Below are 19,552 nucleotides of genomic sequence, written 5' to 3'. Positions count from 1 at the left end.
CTGCATATCATGACCCAACATGTGGCTCTGACATTCTTCCCACCCCCTCTTCTGCAAAATTTCCCTGAGCCATGTTGGGTTCATTTTTGGTCTGCATCAGTGATGAGGTGTTGGGAGCCTCTGGGGATCCAGATTGATTTGGTAGGAGTTGATTTTTCTCTGTGTTGATCTCCTTCACCCTTGTGCTGGTACCCAGTTCGCCAAGAAAACAGCACCCTTGCTTGTTTTGCCAATTTTTCTTAGTTTCAGCCGGGGCCCTTTTGAGGTATGATGAGGTGGCTCTCTCATTAGATCTACATCAGTCTGAAAAAGAGAAGCAGATTCTCCAATGGAGAGTAAAGTTAGCACCCAACAAATGAGATAACCCTTACTTTTTTATAGAGAATTTAATAGGTGTAGGCCCTCTTGTAGCTCACGTTTTATGGTAGCTTGATAATGGAGAGCAGGCTTATGTTTGAATATGGTTATGACTTGTTTCCCACTTCCAGCTATGGGCCCCTACCACTGAGGGGATCAGTTAGCCGAATCAAGAGCAGTTGGTTGGGCTGGATAGATGGCTTAGCGGTTAAGCACTTGCCTTTGAAGCCTAAGGATCCCAGTTCAAAGCTCAATTCTCCAGGACCCATGTTAGCCAGATGCACAGGGGGGCACACACCTCTGGAGTTTGTTTGCAGTGGCTGGAAGCCCTGGTGTGCCCATTCTCTCCCTCACTCTCTGCCTCTTTCTCTGTCACTCTCAAATAAATAAAAATAAACAAACAAAACAATTTAAAAAATACAGAATATCAATATACTAAAAAAAAAAAAAAAAAAGGAGCAGTTGGTTTCCCACCATGGCTGTGCACCACTATTGTGCTTGTGTGGGCATCACAACAGGTTATTTGCCGCTAAGTAGGTTAGACCATGAATTGCTTGGACAGATATTGGACTTTTTCCCCCAGTCGCCCATGTAGTACCTTCTAGCAGTAGATAAACTGACTGTCTGGGGTCTGACTCTCTTCCAGTTTCCAGCCATGCTATTCCATCTTACTTGTCAACTGCATAAGGCGTCTTCAGCAGTAGGGTCTTACCACTAACCTTTGGTGGGTCATCAAGTACTCTGACAAAAATCTGTGTTTCTTTTAGGAAACCTTGTAGGTCTCTCTGATCAAAAGCTCATTGTGGATGATAGTCATATGCTGGTACTGGGAGTTACAGGTCAGTGCCCACTAAGAAAGGGAAGAAAACGATAACTAATATAAAAGAGTTAGACAGGAGAGAGAGAGAGAGAGAGAAGGAGAGAGAGAGAAAGAGAGAGAGGAGCTATAGAAGATTAAGGTCAGTCTTAACATGCCCTTTCCAGTGTATTGTGGCTCAGGTATTCCCAATCCCAGTGATGTTCAAACATCCCCATAGTCCAAGGTCTTTTAACTGAGCTAAAATACAAAAAAAAAAAAAAAAAGAAAGAAAAAAAGAAAGAACCATAATGGCACAAAATAAACAATCACACAGCAAAAGATGGCATTGGGCATAGCAAATAAATATTGAACCAATACAAAATTTAAAACAAACAGGGCAAACATCAAACTCAAACTCTGTAGTTCCAAGTCTGACAAGTCTAACCAGTGCAAGTCTCCAATTGCTATAATTTTAATCAGTGACAAGTCTCTGGAGTTCCAATTCTGCCCCTTCAGCTAGCCTACCCACACTCCCAGAAAAGTTCATCCAGTGCCAGCAGATCATGTTGGTAGCCATCCCACAGTCCTGGCATCCCCACTAGGTCTCCACTGCAACCCACAGTTCATCCTCATGGCTCCACACGGGTAATTAAACAAACCTGCTTCACAATGCCCATGGACATTTCCAAAACAACAGTGACCTTCTCTTTTCTGCATTTGCTATACTCCATAGTACCAGATGGGCTATCAATTTGTTAATCCAGGGGTAAAATAAACCTGACTTTGAAGAGGAGGACATTTCTTCAGAATTCAGATTCCTTACTTCAAAAGAGTATACATTCTTCCTCTTGCCCCAATGTAGAACAGGTGGCCCAATCTCAATGGCTGTGATCTCTCAAATAATTGCAGCTGAAAGGGCAGCAATTTTGGGCCAAAGATTTTCTTTCTTTCTTTCTTTCTTTCTTTCTTTCTTTCTTTCTTTCTTTCTTTCTTTCTTTCTTTCTTTCTTTTTTTTTTCTGTTCCATATCCTTCTGCTCACACCAGTCCATTTCTATGCAGTGAAACCCTGCACATGTTCACAGGACACAGGTAGGAAGAATGCAGTAAGCCTCTCACACAAAGTACTTCTAGACTAGTGCCAACAAAGTCCTTTCTCACCCTCATAGGCCAAACTTCATAGTCCATAATTTTTACTGCATTCATGTCTTTATAGTGTGATCAGAATAGTCAATCAAGGTGTAGTTACAGCACTGCAAGGTGTGTCTTAGGCCAAGGTCTAAAATTCTCCCAATCAACTTTTGTCAATTAGCTCCAAAAGGCCAAGAGCTACACAGTTAAGTTTCTAGCATCTTATCTGAAAGTCCTCAAGAAATGAGAAGTTCCTAAGATTTAAATTGTACCAGGCCCTCAAATATTTTGAGTAATCACTTGTGACTTTGTTTTTCTTGATATCACATAAGAATCTAAAAGTAAAAGGTTTGACTCCCTCAAATTTTTGTCAAGCTGCATTGTTGCAGGGTGGAGCTCTTAATTACAAGGACAGAACAGATCTTAGGTTGTCTGTTGATAAGCGTGAGAGCAAAACCTTCCCTCTTCAGATATATCAGATAGGATTCTCAAATGATCAGGTGGCCCAAGTCACAAAACATTTCTAAAGCCTTTAAAATAGTGATGCTTAATGATATTTTTTCTTTACATTTTCCTCTGCAAAGCAAGGGAATGCTTAGAAGAAATTGGATTGTCAGCCTAACTGTTAAGTTATAGTCAGTGCAATCAATAATTATATTCAACCATATCACAACAGAAATTATTTTAAATTCTTAATCATGAATTTTTATTAATTTACTACCATTAAGTATCTATGCTTACTAAGCACCCCACATTCAATAAGTAGCAAATCCAACCCTTCTTTGTCTCTTTTCCATGAATTTTCCCTATAGTTTTACATGCACTCTTCTTCTTCCCTCACTTCTTATCTTGAGGCACAATTGGCCTTCCTTTATACTTGTTTCTACCATAACATGGATTTAGCTTTCCTATGAATCCTGTTCCAATTTTTTCCTTCAGAGGTCATGATGCTCCAAATACCCATAGTATTTTCTGCTTTAGTCTCTCACTAATGTCATTACTCATGTGAAAAGATTCCCCTGAACCTCCTCTGTCCTCATTGACAATAAGGATTATATTACATTCAGTTTACTAGAGTAATGCACAAATGTGTCCATTGTGAATATAGGGAGCATGGCTCTTTTAGTCATTTGCTCATCCAATTAATCAAATTTTATCAAGGAGATATTGTATTCTGAGCTATGTTAAGGTTTATGGGCAAAACATTATACAGCGTAAGACATAGTATAGCCAGCTAAAAGGTGATACCCTTTACCCTGGCCATGAGTTGTACATACCTTTAACCTCATGGTGTAATTTTATTTGAATTTGAATTTGAAATTAACATAAGTATCTTGAGATGAAGGCTTCCATGATTAGAGTTAATCCCAAGCTCAAAAGCTTATATCCTCATAAGAGACTGAAAGTGAGAAAATGGGCTGGAGAGATGGCTCAGCCATTAAGGTGTTTGCTTGCAAAACTTAAAAACCTGGGTTTAATATCTCAGTAGCCACATAAAGGCAGACGAATAGTGGACATGCATCTGAGGTTTGTTTGAACTAGCTGGAGGCCCTGAAATGCCTATTCTACCTCTGTCTTCTTTCTCTGCTTGCAAATAAATAGATAAAAAGAAAAGAAAAGAAAAGAAAAAGAGAAGACAAAGAAACACAGAGAAGAACACCTTCTAAAGCAAAAAATCTAAAGCAAAGATTGGATTTATGCTGCCATAAACCAAATAATACCAGAAACCACCAGGCATATCAGGAAAAATTTGCCACTCGAATTCTTTAGGCAAGCTGTGTCCTGATGATGCTATCATTTTAGGCATGGGAGTAAAGTTTTTATTGTTTAAAGCTGTCAACTTCTTGGTATTATGCAATCTTAGGAATCTAATATAGTACTTGTATGTTATGGGTGGTATAAGTTCCATAAGTAGAGATATAATAATGTTGTGAAGCCAGTGGTCATAATTGATCACAATCCATAATTGAGTGAAATTCACTGAGTGTCTATTATGTATTATGGTATTATGGCTCAGTTAAAAGATCTTGGACTATAAGGATGTATGAACATCACTGGAATTGATAAAAACTATGGAGACTTTTAAAGTTGGATGAATGCATTTTATTTTATATCAAGGATGGTTATCAGTTTATGGGGTCAGGGGCAGAATTTTGTTGCTTGATTCAGGTGTCCCCCATAAAATTAGTTGTTCTGAATGCTATGTTCCCAGCTGATGGAGATTTAGGAATTAACACCTCTAGGAGGCAGTGTTTTTTTTGAGGGCAGGCTTATGGGTGTTGTAGCCAGCTTCCTCTTGCTAGTGTTTGGCATGCTCTCCTGTTCCTGTTGTCTACCTTATATTGGCCAGGGGGTGATTTCCATCCTCATTTCATGCCATCGTTTTCTCTGCCATCATGGAGGTTCCCTCAAGCTTGTAAGCCAAAATAAATCTCTTTTTCCCACAAGCTGTTCTCGGTTGGGTGATTTCTACTAGCAGTGTGAACCTGACTGTAACAGTTGCTTTTGTCACAGTACTGAGAAAAGTAACTAAATACAGAATATGGGCACCAAGAAATTGGGTTGTTTCTGTGACAAACCCAACACTGCCTTGTAGGGTTTTGGAACTGATTTGTGAGGAATAGGGGAGAGTTTGGAGATTCAGGCTTCAGAAGCTCTAGAATGTTGTAAGGTGAGCTTGTGAATAAAGTCAGGCAGTGGAGAGCTGGCTATGAGCTTTCAGAGGAGAAGAAGTACTCTCTAGGAATTTGGCTAAAAGTCATTCATGTTATATTCTGGCAGAGAATCTGGCTTCATTCTGCTGATGTTATCATTGTTTTTTAATATTTACTTGGGGGGGAGAGAGAAAGTACATGTGCCACTTTGTGCATCTGGGTTTATGTGGGTATTGAGGAACCAAACCTGGGCTGTCAAGTTTTGCAAACAAGTGCCTTCAAGTACTGAAACGTCTCTCCAGCCACTCAGTCTGCTCTGCTGATGTTCTAAGAATTTATATGAGGTTTAATCTGAAAGTACTGGACTAGCTAGCCATCGTGGCACATACCTGTAATCCAAGCACTTAGATGATAGTGACAGGAGGATCATAAGTTCAAGGTCATCCTTGGCTACTTAGTTAGCTCAAGTCTGGGATACATGACAACCCATCTCAAAACAATAACAAAATGTAAAGGACTGTTACACTATTAACCTTCCAGGCAAAATGTACCCAGTAGTATAATATAGCATTACTCTTATAGGGTAACCAAATACTTTCTGACTGGATTTTAGGCTTACTCCACAGAAATGAATTCATGTCTGCTCCTGCATCTGTACAAAAGCCAATGTTGGGGAGGTGTTGGGCTCTACTGGGGAAACTACTACTGTTGCTTTGCTAAATAGCTATGATATGCCCATTAAATTACTTTATAAATATTAATGTTTACTGTCATAGATTAGTGCTTCTTTCAGCTTTGATCAGGGAAACTGTTTTTTCAGTAGGCCACAGTTATTGAAGACTTATAACTGGTCAAGGTACTGAGAATAAGTGACTATGAATGCTCAGTTATAATTTGGATATCTATATCACTCCCTCCAAAGTTCAATAACTGTTTCAGGAAAGGGAGTGGGAAAGAATATAAGACCTGGAGGAGGGAGTAAAGTGTTGTTGAATGTTGTCTTCTGGGTATGGCATGAACTTACAACAGCTGTGATTATCTACATAAGACCTACACAAGATTGAGTCCATCCACATTCCTTGGTGGATAAGGGAGAGGCTCATGGTGACCCACTCCTTCCTGTGTATCTACTGGAAGTTAGTGGATACTGGAAGATGGAGAAACATTTTCATCAGTAATGTAACCACCGTTCAATTGCTCATGATCCTATAAATTATACCTCACTCACGTTTCTGTAAGTAACATTAGTTGAACTTTTTGGGTTGCAAAAGAAAAGGCAATTTGTTTGGTGGAGTATTCAGATCTAGAGTGAGGGAAAGTAGCATGTAAAGCTGACAGTAAACTGTGCAGTTTAAAGGTGTGGACCAGAAGGGTGCTGAGAAAGCAGCTACAGCTGTTAAGGAGATGAGCCCTATTAATGAGAAGTCTCATCCTTTAGACACTGAGCCAATAGGAAAGGGGCCTGAGGGTAACGTCCCAAGCATTGAGTGCTCTTCCTTGTAACAGTACAAGTACATTTGAAAGGAGAGACCCAGAAGTGAGAATCCCACTGATGTGATCTTTGCTGGAAAACTGCCTAGGAGAGCATTTTCTTAGATTCAGCCACCCAGGTTTATGGAGGCCACTACAGCTGTTATGGAGGGAGGCTAGATTGTATCCTAAGCTGACAGTCATCTTGATAGTGTTGTTTGTTCACATGGTGCTGGTTTTGCATGCATATGAAAGGCAAGAATAAGGGATCTTAGGAGGTTCCAGAAATTTTCTGAAGCCAAAAAGTTTGTGGCAGGGTCAGATTCCCTGAAAGCAAAACCCAAGTTGTAATGGAGACCTCCAAGATGCTGACAATGACAGGACCACGGTGTCAGTCTCTGAGCTCCCTCTGCTTCCCAAACTGGTATGTTTAAAGGGTCTGCTCTCCACATGGGCCCAGACAACCTGGCTTCTTGAGCTCATACCTATTTTATTCTCCTCCCACTGGTCAGTTCACCAAGACCCAAAGGGCATAAACACTCTACCAGTATAAGCTTTTCTCTCTTTTCTGTCCTCTGACCCATCCTCTTCATCATAGGTGTTACATTCCCTTTCTCTTCTTGCTTTTCCCTCAACTCACAGATGTCTGTCTACCTCTGCTTTCCCCACTCACATGCATACCTCCTCTGTCTCTCACTTTTCGCTATCTTTCTCTTTCACTCTCTCTCTCCCCCATTCCACTCCTCCCTCAGCTTGTACCATGTGTGTATATTCCCTTCTCCATTCACAGCCACCTACAGTTAAAGCTCCCAGGCCTGCCTCCCACCATGTGTCAGGAAGCCCTGGAAGGAACTCTGCCACTGTCAGGCATCTCTGCTCCAGTTGTAACCATCTTAACTCATGCACACTGGCACCCACAGGTGCCTCCCAGACCATGAATCACACATGTTCACATTGTCTTCCTCTCCATCTCATCTCTCTAGACTCCTTGCCTCCACTCTTAAAGCTATAACCACCATAATCACAGCAGTTGAAATATCTCAGTATGAAATGGTTCCCTCTCACTTCTTTTCTTTGTCTCAAAGTTACAGCTGCCCCAACTTGGGCTTGATTAATAAAGTACTTTGATTAACATTCATGTTTCTTGTCTCATACTCTCCTCCTCAGTGCTTCTCTCAAAACACTTGACACAATGGGATGTCTGACAATGAAAGCTGAATACACAGATTGGATTTGGCCCAAGTGAGAGACTATCTGTGATCATGTTGCTGAGCTTGAGGTTCATGGCTTCCCAAACTCATTGAATCCTAGTAGATTCCATCTTGAATACTATATGCCAGACAGTAAGTTGTTATTTACATTACTGAGTTTGTATCTTGCTTTGGTTTGCCCTTTCCTTGCTGTCCCTGTTCTTGCCTTTTAGAAGTGTTTATCACGTATTTTCTTTGATTTTATAGGGGCTCCCTGTTAAGAAATTTCCTTGAGTCTCAGAAGAGACTTTGTACTTTTGAATAGCAATGGGACAATTAAAGACTATGGGATTTTTAGATGCATTGTATTTGAGATGAAAATCAGACTTTAGCAGAAAGGGCTGGACTATTATGATTTAAAGTGACATGTTTGGGTGTCAAGTTGACAAGGGCTGGAGTTGTGATGGTTAATATTCACTTTTAGTCTGGCAGGAATTAGAATCACCATGGAAACACATCCCTGGATTTGTAAGAAGGTGTTTCCAGACAGTTTAATGGAGGAAGGAAGACTGAATATGGGTGGTATAATATGGCTAGCCACCTCACACCCTGGCCCCCATGCCTTCGCTGTTATGGTGGAATTGTACTTTCAAACCACAAGCCAAAATAAACTTTTCCTTCCTTAAGTTACTTTTGCCAGAGATTTTTGTCACAACAATGAGAAAAGTAAGTATTCCAATGGGAAATTAAAAGGCAGTCTATTCTATTATAAAAAACCAAAAATCAAAAAAAGACAAAAGCAAGTCTGGCATAGGGGAATTGTTTTGGCAATGTATTTTGTCACAGTGGTGAAAAAAGTAACTAACACATTCAGAAAATAATTTCCCAGTATGACTGTACCTACCAATACTTAAGAGTTTCAGCTTTTCCTCATGATTGCCAAAATGAGCTATTGTCTACTGTATCTTTTTTTTTTTTTTAATATTGTGAGGGTTATGTAGTGCTTTTTCACTGAATTTTTATCTTTCACTTCCCTGATAATGAATTGTGTTTATCACTCTTTCATACACATATGGATCCCTTAAATATATTCTTTAGTGATGAGTAGTATAATTTAAAAATATATCTCTACAGACCTTGTGCTGAAATGATTTGTACTGGGCACATGTAAAAGTTAGGAGGCCGTTCTAGTAGTTAGGGTGGAATTTGAACATAGCCCCATAGTCCTAGTGCTGCCTTGCGCTCGGCTAGCAGTGGTGGAGGTTTTACATGTGGGCAGATGCAGAATATATGTGAAGGTAGAATAGACCACTAATCTTGGTGACACTCATGACCTGCCAGGGTCTTGTAATAATATGAAGATTAAGATAATAATTTTGATATCATACGATAATAAAGTAAAACACCAAGGTGATAATAGCTCATATTTCACATGCTGCAGGGAGAGGTTGAATGAGTTAGTGTCTTTATACTTACCATATAGTAAGCGCTTAATACAAATAATCTATTATTGGGCTGGAGAGATGGCTTAGCAGTTAAGCGCTTGCCTATGAAGCCTAAGGACCCCGGTTCGAGGCTCGGTTCCCCAGGTCCCACGTTAGCCAGATGCACAAGGGGGTGCACGCATCTGGAGTTCGTTTGCAGAGGCTGGAGGCCCTGGCGCGCCCATTCTCTCTCTCCCTCTATCTGTCTTTCTCTCTGTGCCTGTCGCTCTCAAATAAATAAATAAATAAATAAAATTTAAATAATCTATTATTATGATTGAACTAAGTTTGGCTTCTAAGACAAATCCTACTGGTATGTATCCACTGGTAACCACAACTCAGCCAGCTCTCATGAACATTTCTCACAGACTCCCCATATCTGAAATTATGTTGGTCTGAGCTATCAGCTACCCTGATCTCGGTTTTCTTTTCCTTGCCTAGACTAGGCTCTGTCCTAGAGATCTCTCACAGCTGCACAAACCCAGTTTTACTTTTGCCATGTTGTGGGCATGGAAATGGGTGTTTTTCTTCTTTATATTTCTGCCCCTCATTTTCACATATATGTCAATTTATCATCTCTAAGAGTTTTGTCATTACTGCCTTGTTTTCCTGCCATGCCATTTCAGTCTGTTTTTCTTTTGTTGTTGTGATAAAATACTTGAGAAAATGACTTTAAGGAGGAAGTAAGTTTTAGTCCATGTATCTTGCCTTCCATTGTTTCAGGATTATGTGACCTAGAATATCCTGTCAGAGAAAGTATGGTGGGGCAAAGCTACTTACTTCATGGTGATTGGAAGCAGGGGGTAGAAGAGGGAGAAAGGACAGAGGATTTGGGAATAAGATTTTCCTTCAAAAGCATGCCCCTTCTTCCTTCAACTAGGCCCATTTCTCTTTTTATTTATTTATTTTTATTTGCAAGTAGAGACAGGGAGAAGAGAGACAGAGGGAATGGGCATGCTAGGACCTCTAACATCTTCACACAAACTCCAGATACATGTGCCACTGTGCATCTGGCTTTATGTTGGTACTGGGGAACAGAACCTGGGTTGTTAGGCTTTGTAGGTAAGTGCCTTAGCCAGTAAACCATCTCCCCAGCCCAAATGCCCGCTTATTTTTTTTTAATTATTTATTGATTTTTACTGAAAATTAGCTTTTTAAAAATTTTATTTTATTTTTTTTTGTAGTCAGTGAATAGTCAAGTTGGTACCATTGTTAGCCTCCTCCCTGTCCTCCCTGTTCCACAGGGACCCTCCTTGTTGGGGTATATGGGTCATGCATTGTGGGGTTAGCCTTTAGTTTCAGGAAGGAGGAAATGTCTCTGCATGTCATGACCCAATGTGTGGCTCTGACATTCTTTCTGCCCCTTCTTCCGCAAATTTCCCTGAATCATGTTGGATTCATATTAGGTCTGCTTCCATGTTGAGATATTGGGTGCCTCTGTATCTCTGTATATCTGGTTTGGTAGGGGTTGATTGTTTTTTATGTCATCCCCTTCCCCTTTGTGTTGGTTCCCGGTTCGACAAGAAAACAGCATTCTTGCATGTTTCCTTAATTATTATTAGTTTCAGTTGGGGCCCTTTTAAGGTATGATGGGAAGGTTCTCTCCTTAGGATCTGCATATATCTGTAAAAGAGAAGCAGATTTTCCAACAGAGAGTAAAGTTAGCACCAAGTAAATGTGATAATCATTGTTTTTTAGAGAGAGTTTAGTGGAGAGCAGGTTCATGTTGGATATGGTTCTGATTTGTTTCCCAGCTCCAGCTGTGGGTTCTGTTCCACTGAACAGATCAGTTAGCCAAATTGAGAACAGTTGGTTTCCCACCATGGCTATGTACCACTATTGCACTTGTATTAGTATCTTGTCAGGTTGTTTGTTGCTAAGTAAGTTAGACCATGTGTTGCTTGGTCAGATAGTGTCCTTTATCCCCCAGTTGCTCATGTAGCACCTTCCAGCACTAAATGCGCTAACTGTCTGGGGACTGATTCTCTTCCAGCCATTTTGCTCCATGGTACATATCAACAGTGTATCGTGTCTTCAGCAGTAGGGTCTTACCACTAACCTATGGTGGGTCCTCAAGCGCTCTGACATAAATCTGTCTTCTTTTGGGAGACCGTGTAGGTCTCTGTGATCAAAAGCTCATTGTGGATGATTACCATCTGCTGGTACTGGGAGTTACAGGTCAGTGGCCAAGAAGAGAAGGAAGAACTGGATAAGTGTCATCAAAGAGATAGAAAGGTAAGAGAGAAGAGGGAGAGAGAGAGAGAGAGGAGAGAGACAGAGGGACAGAGAAGCAGGAATAGGAGGAGATAATGAATATTTTTTTGTTGTACCCTTTCCAGAGCCTTGTGAATCTGGTGTTCTCTCAAAGGGCCTGGTGGAGGTTCAGCCATTTGGTCTGGCTTTTAGGATGTAGAGTTTTATGGTATCATTGCCTTTTGGGTCCAGTTTTTTGTCCTCCCCTCCCTTTCTTACCCACCCCTCCTTCCTCACCCTCCCTATTGTCTGGTCCTTGAGATTCTTGGTAGGTATGTTGGCAACTTGGGTAGATTCAGGTTAGGAGCTGTAGATGAATGAGACTATGAGGCGATTATCTTTCTGTGATTGGGTGAGTTCACTGAGAATAAGCTGTTCCAGGCTCAACCATTTTTCTTCAAATTTCATTGTGTCATTTTCTCTTATTGCTGTGTGGAATTCCATCATTTAGATATACCACATCTTAGTTATCCATTCATCTAGTGATGGACATCTGGGTTGATTCCAGCTCTTGGCTATTACGAATTAAGAGCTATAAACATGGTTGAGCAAAACTCTCTGAACTGAGGCATGGAGGTTTTGGGGCACATGCCCAGTAAGGGAATAACTGCATCTGTTGGTAACTCTAGAGTCAGTTTTTTTAGGAGCCTCCATATTGCTTTCCAAAGTGGTTGTACCATCTTACACTCCCACCAACAGTGGATGAGGATTCCTATTTCTCCACATCCTCATCATCATTATTTTCATTTGAGTTTTTTGATGTTTGCTATCCTTAATGGGGTAAGGTGGAATCTCATAATTGTTTTAATTTGCATTTCCCTGATGAATAAGGATGATGAACATTTCTGTAAGTATGTGTTTGCCATTTGTATTTCTTCCTCTGTGAACTGCCTGTTCAGTTCCAAGACCCATTTTGTGAATGGGTTGTTTGGCTTTTTATTGTTTAGGTTTTTGAGTTCTTTGTAGATTCTAGAAATTAGGCCTCTGTCAGTTGGATATTTAGCAAATATTTTCTCCCATTCTGTGGGTAATCTATTGGCTCTGCTTATTGTATGTTTGTCTGTGAAGAAAATTTTCAGCTTCATAATATCCCATTGGTTGAATGATTATTTAAGATCCTGTGCTACCGGGGTTTTGTTTGGGAAGTCTTCTCATTCCTACATCATGAAATGTTCCTCCTAACTTTCCTTCCAGCAGTAGTTGAGTTTATGGTGTTATATCTTTGATCTATTTGGACTTGATTGTTGTGCATGGAAAGATGTGTAGAGCAAGTTTCAATTTCTTGCATATGGTTATCCAGTTTGTCTAGTACTATTTGTTGAAGATGCTATCTTTTTTCCAGCCTATATTGTTAGGGCCTTTGTTGAATATCAAGTAGCTATAGTTACTTAACCTGAAGTCTGTGTCCTCAATTCTATTTTGTTGGTCTATACTACTGTTTTTATGCCAGTATCATGCTGTTTTTTATTACTGTGGCTTTTAATACAGTTTTAGATCAGGTATGGTGATGCCTCCAGAGGTGTTTCTTTTGCTGAGGTTATGCTTGGATAATCAAGAAGGCCTTTTGCTTTTCCATATGAATGTGGTGATCAATTTTTCTATCTCTGTTAAGAACAATGTTGGGATTTTGATGGGAATTGCATTAACTCTGTAGATTGCCTTTGGAAGGATTGCCACTTTCACAATGTTAATTCTGCCTATCCAGGAGCATGGGAGGTCTTTCCATTTTCTTAAGACCTCCTCAATTTGTTTTTGAGTGCTTATATGTTTTCATTTCATAGATTTTTCACTTCCTTGGTTAATGTTATTCCAAGGTGTTTTCTTTTATTTTTTGTTGCTATTGAAAATAGGATAATGTCATTTATTTCTTTCTCTGTATCTTTGTCATTTGCATATAGAAAATTTACTGATTTTTGTGCCTTGATTTTGTATCCTGCTACTTTTCTGAAGGAGTTTATTACCTTTAAGAGTTTTGGAATGGAGGCTCTCAAGTCTCTTACATATAGAATCATGTCGTCTGCGAATAGCGCTAACTTGACTTCTTCCTTTCCAAATTGTATCCCCTTTATTTCTTTCTCCTGTCTTATTGCTTGAGCTAGGATTCCAGTACTATATTAAAGAGCAGAGGTGAGATTGGACATCCCTGTCTTTTATTAATTCATTTTTTATTTATTTATTTATTTTTTTTGGTTTTTCGTGGTAGGGTCTCACTCTGGCTCAGGCTGTCCTGGAATTTACTATGTAATCTCTGGGTAGCCTCGAACTCTTGGCGATCCTCCTGCCTCTGCCTCCCGAGTGCTGGGATTAAATATTAATTCATTTTTTTATTAACAACTTCCACTATTGTAAACAATATCCCATGATAATGTCCTTCCTCCGCCCACTTTCCCCTTTTAAATTCCACTCTCCATAATATCCCCTCCCTGTCTCAATCAGTCTCTCTTTTATTTTGATGTCATGATCTTTCTCCTCCTATTATGGTGGTCTTGTATATGTAGTGTCAGACATTGTGAGGTCATGGGTATCCAGGCCATTTTGTGTCTGGAAGAGCATGTCATAAGGAGTTCTTCCCTTCCTTTGGCTCTGACATTCTTTCTGCTGCCTCTTCCGCAATGGATCCTCAGCCTTGGAAGGTGTGATAGAGATATTGCAGTGCTGAGCACTCCTCTGTCAGTTCTTCCCAGCACTATGATGCTTTCTGAGTCATTCAAAGGTTACTGCCATCTGAAAAGTGAAGGTTCTCTACCAAAAGTGAGAGTAACATTAATATATGAGTATGAACCTTAAGAGAAGTGCTTACTGGGCAGTTTGATGAGCATAGTATCTACATTCATCCAGACAGCAGCAGATGTTATACCCCTAGGGCTCATGACTACCCCTGTTGCAGGTTTTCAGTATCAGAGATGTATTCCCTCCCATGGAGCAGGCCTCTAGTCATAATTGAGGGTGGTTGGTTTCCCCCATAACAGATATGCCACTATTGCATCCTTTGGCACTTTTGGCCTGGCTGGCCAAATACAAGGCTTACAGTGTCCACTTTTGAGTTACTGGTGATTTCTCTCTCTCCCATTTAACTGCAAGCATCATGGCTTTTTCCAGCTTTCTGTCAGCTGGTCTACATGGAGGAGGTTATCAGCTCAGCTCCAGCCCAATTTCTCAGTGACTTGTAGCCCAAGCACGTGGAGTCTTCAGCAATAGGGTCTTGCCATCTATTCTTGGTGAGAAACCAAGGACCAAAGGCCCACTTCTTAATATCCTACCAAGCTGTGAACTGATCAATGGATTAATTCATAGATCAAGTTGGAGTCCTTGCAGTCCAGTCACCTTTCAATAGCATCTCCAGCCAGGGACCAAGACCTCAACACACAAGCTATTTTGGTGGGAGGGGAGGCACTTCATATCCAAACCAAAAACCTGTTATTGACTATTATGCTTTAGAGGCTTACTAATCTTGTGGTTGGAATTATGAAATCTGAGCCAAACAGGATTCTGATATTGGTTTCTTTATGTTTTATTCTCTCACATTATAGCTCTTGTAGCTTTATACCAAGTGAAATGAACAGATTTAGATGTGTGATCTTTATATGAAATTAAGAGAGGAAGGTTTTTTAAAGACCTAGTGAGCCTTCCGCAAAGTGAACTGAACATGTGCTGCTAAAGGCAAACCCTAATGCACCCATGGATATTCTCTGAGGAGGAACCTTGACCTTTAAGGGAAGGCTGTTTGGAAAATTAGCTGAAAGGCCTTTCCTCTCCCCAGCTAACCTCCTGTCTCTCAGTCTGTTTGTTTTTCTCCTTTCTTTTTTATTTCTACCTGGCCTATTAATTAAAATAAAACAATTTCATACTTAACCACAGGTTGTTTACAATAATTCTAGCAGTGTTTAATGAGTTTAATTTATATAGTTAAATACAAAATATATAGCTATTTGGCATAATATATTTTGGAGGTATTAATATATAATGCTCAAGGAAATTTGATTTTATACATTTTCCCTCTTGCCATTAGAAATTTGTTTATGGAAAATGTTCCATATGCCACTGCCTCTCAATGTATCTAGAACATAGTGGTTTTTGACCAGTTATTTATATAATCATGCCATGGGGCTAAGTGTCAGTGTTATTATTAAGCTTCTCAAATAAATATATTAGTTGGGATTAAAAATATATTCTTGGGGCTTAGTGGTTAAGGTGCTTGCCTGCTAAGCCTATGGACCCAGGTTTGACTCCTCAGGGGACCCACATAAGCCAGATGCACAAGGTGGTATATGCATCTGAAGTTCATCTGCAGTGGCTAGATGCCCTGGCATGCATATGCTCTCTCTCCCTCCTTCCTCTCTTGCCTCTCTCTCAAATAAATAATAAAATATTTTAAAAATATCTTCTTAATTTTAAAGGCCTTGGTATGTTAGTGGAATAATCAAATGTTAACATGATGGCATATTAGTTTTCTTTTGGTGGTGTAAGAAGTTATTACACATTCAGTGACTTAGATTCACTCACTGTAAAGGAACCCATATCTGGGATTGGGAACCAGGTCAGAATCCTATGGAGATGATTATATTCTTCAGTGTGAAGCTCTCACTAATCTTGCTAAGAGAGGATTACATACATCAAATTCTCCCTAAATCAATAATACTTATCCCATTTAAACTATTCTCACTCCACTCTCCATTGGAGAATCTCTTTCTCTTTTGCAGAAGATATTGAGACCTGAGCAGATAAAGTACCCCTCACACTTTAGCCAAGCCACAGCTGAAGCTACAGAGGAATTGGGAAGACGAGCAAGAGTGATGCTTCAATGATACACCTGATAATCAGCACCAGGGTGTAGGAGACAGATTCCAAGGATATTCAACACCTACCAAAGCAGAGATCCAGTGGCTCCTGAGAGCTCATAACTTAAATTTCTTTAAAACGTATCCACCATGGCTCAGGGAATTTTGTAAAAGATGAGGTGGAAAGACTATAAGAGCCACAGGTTGAGACATCATGCCCAGAGACATTCCTTCCTTTCAAAAATAACTGACTGATGCTCCTACAATGAATAAACCACAACCCCATAGGGAATACCACTGAGGAGGGTCCTTAATGGAATGAAGCAGGGATGAGGGAAAAGAGGAGACCAACACATGATGTATCCATACAAAATATGTTGTTAATAATAATAATAATTTTAAAAGAAAAAATACAGATTTATTTTCCTAGAGTTATGAATGTCAATGTATGAAATTCATTGGGCTAAAATTAAGGCATTAAAGGGGCAGGTTCTTCTTAGAAGCCCAGAGAGAAGAGTTGCCTGTTTCAGTAACTAGTGGAGACCAATACACTTGTTTCATGGTTCCTTCCTCTATCTTTAGGCCCCTGCTGCTGCTTTCCCACCACCTTCTCTGTGGTAGAAGTATCTTTCCTGTGGCAAGGAGCCTTGTGGTTTTAGCTTTGTGCCACCTGGATAAGCCAGGCTTCATCTCATGGTTTTTAATCACATCTGCAACTGTTTTCCCATGTGAGCAAAGTGTTCACTGAGCATACGTGTTAGGATGGATGCATCTTGAAGGGGACATTATTTTTAGCTTATCATTCATGTTTAGAATTAACCCTAACAAAAAGGTGAAACTTGCTTTCCTTTTGAGCACATGCCTATGAGCTCAGAACCCAGCAAGCAGAAGCCAGCCCACCCTGAGAAATGTATTAAACAGTGAGATCCTGTCACAACCAACCCACCAACCCATCAACCCACAAAACAAACACAAAGCTGAAAAAAAGTAAAAAGTAAAAATCAGTCAGCTGTACAATTCATGAAAGGACTAATGAATCTATAGATGAACAACTGGGGGAAACCACGAAGGTTGCAGAGGTTTGTACCATAGGAGTGAGAAGAGCTTGGTGATGTATAACAATTAATTATACCTGCAAGCTGCCCCAGTTAGAAAGATCTCATAGGTCAAACATGGATTCTGTGGTTTGTAGGTTTCCTTAAAAGGATGTGGCCTAATTTTCTAAAAAACTGAATTACCAAGGTCATTTAAAAGAGAGTTTAAGGGTTGAGAGCATTGTTCAGTGGTTAAGGGCTCTTGCTTGTAAAGCCTGCTGTTCCAGTTCAATTCCCAAGCCATCTATGTAAGCTGAACCCAAAAAGTGGCACAGGCATCTGGTGTTCCTTCAGAGGAGCAAGAGGCCCTTGCATGTGAGTGTGTGCATATGCACACACGTGCATGAACACACACACAGAGGCAAATGAATTTTAAAAAGAATGCAGGATCTTTAATCCTAGCACTTGGTAGGTAGAAGTAGAAGGATCATAGGGAATTCAAGGCCAGTCTGGGACTGCAGAGTGAGTTCCAGGACAACCTGGGCTAGAATGAGACTCGAGCTCAAAGAGAGAGAGAGAGAGAGAGAGGGGGAGGGGGGAAACTCAGTTCAGATGTGTACTCTGAGTAGAAGGTAAATCAGGGAAAACAATCTATTCAGATTCAAAGTTAATTTTCCCTACATAGGAACTCTAAGGGGTGGGGCCAAAATAGTAGAACTTGTTAGAACAGGCAAGTGTGGGAGAATCAGTTTCTACACCATTCTTGATAACAAAACACTTAGAGGAGGAATGCCACAGATGAAACCTGTTCACTCATTGCTGCTGTGGAGAAGGGGTTGCTTAGGTTGCTGCTTCCTGAGACTGCAAAGGTTGACAACTGAGGAGGACTGGTGACTTTGGGAAAGAGTCTGGAGATGGGTAGTGAATAAAGGTGGAGGGTGACACAGAGGCACTGAACATGAAGGCCATCCAGTGTCCAGCCCAGTGCAGGCAGTAACTGATAGGATGGCTGTGAAGGGGAGGGCCATAAGCCTGCCAGTACCCTGCAAGTCTGCATAACCTTCAATACAGGTTTCTGGTGCATCAGTTCCCCAGAGTTTTACACGTATTTATTCTCATCCAGTAAAAGTGACTGAAGAGAAATCTCTATGTAGCTTAAACTTGTTCTAGCTGCGTTTCCTATGCATGAGTGATCCACATCGTTCTTTCTACCCCTCTCCTCATATCCCTGTCAGAAAGCCTATTAATGTATGTACATTCCTATTTCTTTAGCTATCTGAGTGATTCAGAAACAAATTGAAATGTCAAGTTCTCTATGGCTTCCTGGTAGTATTAAAATCTACCAGTTCTTATTACATTTCCATCAAGTAGTATCAGAGATAGAAGATCAATTAATTCCTGTTCTCCTTCCAAAAAATAGTGATCATGCAAGACCCAGATCTGTGAGCTCTGTAATCAGTGAAGTAAGTGGAGCACAGAAACTGCTCTTATCAACTCTGCATAGAAGATGAGAAAAAGAAATTCAGAGGTTGAATGGCAATCATTCAAATGTACTATTTTATAACAAAAAGGAAGTTACTGCCAGGTTGGAGTGAACAGCTTTGGGAAAAAAGGTATGTGCCTTTAATGTCTGTGACACAGTCCACCTATCTAGAAAGAGTCACCAGCCCTTTACAGCAGGACTAATGCAGAAGCAAAAGACTCGTTCATCATTACTTCCAACTACTCCCTTGGCACTTTTACAAGGAGAGCTGGGCAGTTATTGTTTCTGTCTCAAGATAAACGTAAGGGCAAGTATCAATAAAAAAGTAATTATCATAATAATAATTATAATAACCCAAACCAAAATAATAACAATCCAAGTAATAATCATAAAAACATTATTACATCTTTCTTCTTTAGTTCTGTCACCCACCGAATCTTTTTTATGTGGAGGAGCTGTGAGTTTTCATCTATTCTGCCTTAAGCAGTAATTGCGTTTGATTCAGCTGGCACAATTTTACCCATAATATTAGAAAGAGAGGAGTCATGCAGTGTGCTTATTATTGGTTCTTATTAAAGATGGGGATCAGTGCCTTATCATGGGGAGCCATACGCCTGTCACAAACAACTTCCTTTCACTCACTTTCACACTGCTGTGATATTCAACTATCATTTAATCCTAATGTCTGGTTATTTTTAACTGGAAAAAATACTTATTGGTCTCTTTCTCTCTCACTCTCTGTTTTGGGTTTTGATTTGTGCTTCTTTTGTCACTTATTCTTTTAGCTTTGTGCTTAGCATTCTGTAAGTGTCACAGCAGAAGATATGTGTTTGTAATAGATCTCAACAGTGTGCTCCTCTTTGGATTTGCCTCAGGAAGCCTGTACCTTGGAACATTGCTGCTGATGGCTGTGGTTCGTTG

This window comes from Jaculus jaculus, chromosome 6, assembly GCF_020740685.1.
Source record: "Jaculus jaculus isolate mJacJac1 chromosome 6, mJacJac1.mat.Y.cur, whole genome shotgun sequence".
NCBI lineage: Eukaryota > Metazoa > Chordata > Mammalia > Rodentia > Dipodidae > Jaculus > Jaculus jaculus.
The sequence above is the reverse complement of the archived record's forward strand: the minus strand, read 5'-3'. Positions refer to the sequence as shown.